The sequence below is a fragment of the Phalacrocorax aristotelis genome, unplaced genomic scaffold (genome assembly GCF_949628215.1).
Source record: "Phalacrocorax aristotelis unplaced genomic scaffold, bGulAri2.1 scaffold_50, whole genome shotgun sequence".
Lineage (NCBI taxonomy): Eukaryota > Metazoa > Chordata > Aves > Suliformes > Phalacrocoracidae > Phalacrocorax > Phalacrocorax aristotelis.
Genome location: NW_027441151.1, coordinates 648,423 through 652,564, shown reverse-complemented (window position 1 = coordinate 652,564; position 4,142 = coordinate 648,423). Strand labels below are relative to the sequence as shown.

Sequence of the window (4,142 nt, the reverse complement as noted above, 5' to 3'; positions counted from 1 at the left end):
CATTAGGCTGTAGGCGCTACGGTTTTGAGTTTAAAAACATCTGTAGCGTGTGTAGGCACGACAAGAATAGTTAAACCCATAGTAGCTAAGTGTCCAATCTGTCCTAGAAATAATCCCCTGAACCAAAGGAAACAACCTTTAGGAGTAACAAAACAAAAAATTCTCCCGGAAATTATTAGCAAATTAAGTTCTCTGAGTTACCCAGACAAAATAGATAGAGCAGTATTTGTCAGTGCTGATTGACAAATTTTCTAGATGGCCAGCAGCTTTCTCGTGCTGCACCGACAAAGCTAGAGTAGTAGTTAAGACGTTGCTGAAGGAAATAATACCAAGATTTAGAGTGCCAACGGGAATGTCCTCTGATAGAGCACCACATTTTTTTGCAGAGGTACTTCAACAACTTAATAAAATTTTGGGTAGAAAATGGGACCTGCATACACCCTGGAGACCACAATCAAGTGAAAAATTTCAGAACATGAAGCAAACACTAAACTGACATAGTGGAATATTATTGATCTAGGATGGAAGTATTGAGAAAATTATTATTTCAGAACTTCCAAACAGGGGAAATGTAACCAAAATGATGAAATCAACCAGAGACGGTGTTCCATTACGGGAACATGGAGCGTACCAATCAGCGTATCTGTCGATCTGCATTTTAGTCCGTAGGCGATCATTAATGCGATCAGAACAACAGACAACGTGCTTCTGTCAGAAAAGGATGAAAAAACGCTGTTTCGCTTAGCGGACTGAGAAAACTAGCCAAGACTGCCAAGAGTAAGAGCCGAGAAGCTAAAAGGTAATTCCGGCAGGGGGAGATCGCGACCACCGACTCACAGACCACCACCGACCCAAGTAACAGAAGAGAACAACGGAAGAGGACAACCGAGCCTGCGCAGCGATTTACATACGGAACGAGCAAGTTTGTACCAATCAGCAGACAGGACAATAATGAATATGTATGAATACGTAAAACATTGATCTACAAATTGTACGGGAAAGGTGCGTGAGGTACGCACACCAGGAGGAGCGATCCCCCGTGCATCCGGCGCCACGAATAAAGAATGCCTGCTCTTTAATACTAAATTGGTGTTGAGGAGTCGTTTCCGATTTTAACGCGTTTTTCGGTAACACAGGGAGTCAGATCAAGAGAGCCAGAGAACAACAAAACACCGACAGGCTACAGGACAGAGCAGGAGGAAAAAAAAAAAAAAAAAACGGAGCCAGAGCCAGGCAGAGAGAGGCGGAGAAAGAAAAAGGAGCCACAGGCGACAGGACAGAGAGAGGGAGGACTGAAAAGACGGGGAGGCAGGGAGACACTCAGAGCGAGATGGAGAAAGAAGGTGCGGGGGGGGGGGGGGGGGGGCGCAAAAAAAAAAGTAAATTTTGCAGCAGGTAAGGAAAGAGAGGGGGCCGGGGGAGAGACAGGGAGGGCCCAGGACGCACAAGAGAGGCAACGGGGCCCCAGTGGCCCAGGACTCACCGCGACTCTCGCTCTCAGCGCTGCTGGCACAATTTAGCCGTTCAGATGCTTCTTTCCCCTCCTCTCCTCCCTGCCTCTTCTGCAGCTCCAGACTCTAGGCCGTCCTCCACCTGAAGAGAATACGTGGGTGTCTTACAGCTCTTACCAGATGAGGCTTCCTAGGCACGTAGCCTAGCTCGCCCGTGCTGGAGCTGGGGGCAGGCGCACGGGGCAAGGGGGGCCAGGGGAGGCTGAGGGGGAGCTCTGGTGAGCTGGGGAGTCGGCCATCTTCTGCACCCAGAAGCTGCAGGGGGAAAAGGTCATCATCCTCCTCCTCCTTTCCCTCTTCCCTTCTATCAGCTCCCGGGTAACTCCTAGGGCTGCCCTCACCCGCTCGCCTTTAGCATACCAGAAGCCTGCCTCGGCGGGTCATTTGAAGCTTCCCATCCCACCAGCCCCAGTAGTACAGGCACACAAGGAGATACCCCTGCACCCACCAAAGGGGCTCGCTCACCTCGCCGGCAGCCCTAGGCCTCACCCGACACAGGGAATCGTGTCCGACACACCACCACGCTGCAGCAAGAGCAGAGGAGGCCTTTCCTTACCAGGAAGCAGCAACGAGCACGGCGGCATCACCTCGCAGGCACTGCAGCATCGCAGGGCTGTTACCTGCGGAGAGAGCAATGGGGATCACAGGGACGCCACCGCGCGTGCACGGCTCCCGGGCTCAGTACCCAATTCTGGTCGCTGGGCAGCAGCATTATCTGAATTACTCTTCTCGATTAATACCATCCAGAAACCGTAACTTGGCTGCATCCACAGAGCTTCTATTCCTCTGCACCTTTCCCCCTCGCAGCCCCAGCAGCGCCATTCATTGCCTCTGCACCAAACAGCAAAGTGTCTCGAGGGAGGAGAAGCAGCACAGCAAACCTGGGGAACAGGGTTGGGTTCCCACCCCCGCAGAATAAGCCCCAGGAACTGCTTGTAGGCATGTGGCATCAGGGTTGTGATCGGGTTTTGGTTTGGTTTTCTTTTTTTTTCCCCCGCCTTCTTTACATAATGTAATAATTGGGGTTGCTTTTCCAAACTACTGAGTTCTGTGGGGATTTTTTGTGCTTTTGCCCTACAAAAAATGGTCATTTTCACTTTCGGTTTTGTGCATGAGAATGGTTGGTGGGTGCTTTTAGGTTGTTGTTCCTTCCCCCCACCCCCTTTTTTTTTTCCTTTCCAGCCGCACAAATCCAGCTGGAGTTGGCTTTCCCAGAAGCCCCAAGTTGTTTTCTTTCCACCAGAATTCTTCCTGTATTTTCACCCCTCATTGCAGGCCCAGAGTCAAGGGGTTTGAGGTATTTTTGTGCCCAGGCAGCAGCTCCCAGGCTGCATAAGCAGCCCCACAGGGGGAAGTCCCCGTTTGAGGGAATCGGCCCCAAATTGGGATGGGAAAGTGAAGAGAAGGAGAAAAAACCCTGAATAACCTGAAAAAGAACACCTACTCCAGCCCACCAAGCACCGGTCACCTTGCCTGACTCACCTCCAGGGCCCACATCACGCTCGGCTCATCGCTTAGCACCCTCAGATCACAAAAAAAAAAAAAAAAGAGTAAAACCCATAATGGAGCCCTATAGCCATCAGTCACATCTTCCCTCCAGTACTACACACAGACTCACCTTCTTACAGCGCTCCCCTGGGCTCTCCTCCGTTGCCCTGCACGACTCATCCATCTGCACCTGGAAAAACAGTGTTACTGAACAAGTCACCTGGAGGCACAGCAACAGCTTAACCATTCCACAGCTCCTGCGCCCACGTAGGAATACCATCTAGAGCCCAACTACAGCCTGCCGTTAAAGGAAATGCATTAAATCAAACGTTAAGCCCTCGCACATACAAGCCGGAACAGCAAAAACACGGCACGCTCGCGCACCCAGGGCGCAGCCCGACGGAGGTCCACGCGCACCTCGCCGGTTTGATGCGGAGCCACCCAGCATCCCTGCGAGCACAGCTGCAGGCGCAACAGCAGTTTCACCTACACCCATCTCGGCACGCAGCGCTTCTGAAGCTTTAAGCTGAAAGCCCTACCTTGACGCTTGGCCACACTAGAAGCGAGCCGTAGCTAGGACTCCACAGAAACACAGCAACACAAATTGCACACCCACAGCGGCGACAGCCTTGCAACTACTTAGACCAGGAACAACAGAGGAAAGTAAAACGGCTTCATCACCCGCACAGGAAAAGCGGCAGACGGAGGCAAAGGGTCAGCATTCATAGCCCTTACAGAACACAGGCGTTCTCTCTCCTTCCATTCCTAAACCCATCCCTTAGGTCTAAATATCGCAGCCCTGCTGTGGCAATAGCGAGAGCGGGGAACGAGAGCCCTGCCGCCGGCCGTTTGTGCGGCAGGACACAAAAACAGAGGGACATGTTTTGCCACACACAACCCTGAATCTCCTGAAAAGTTATGTTTACCAAAAATAGGCATTTGGAACATATTGCCAAAAACAAAACATTCGGCAATAAAACTTTTATGTGTTTGACACCCGCACATTTTTTGGGAACTTGCTATTTGCTTCCTGGTTTTGCTGGTCTTCCCTCAGAAGTTCTACCTGCAGCCAAGTTATTCCCACCCGCCCGACCGGTTCAAGCATTCACCTTCCTGGTATTACCAGCACATTGAGACACAGGC

The 4,142-nt window shown here is 51.3% G+C and overlaps 1 long non-coding RNA gene across 1 annotated transcript; it reads right to left on the bottom strand.

The window, feature by feature from the left end:
• Positions 1-1,400: 1,400 nt before the first annotated feature.
• Positions 1,401-3,636, bottom strand: LOC142050956 (uncharacterized). Its single transcript, XR_012658229.1, has 4 exons — positions 3,539-3,636; positions 3,130-3,189; positions 1,977-2,131; positions 1,401-1,593 (listed from the first exon to the last, which is right to left on the bottom strand). It is a non-coding gene; the product is annotated as an uncharacterized LOC142050956 (long non-coding RNA).
• Between the last annotated feature and the right edge of the window lie 506 nt (positions 3,637-4,142).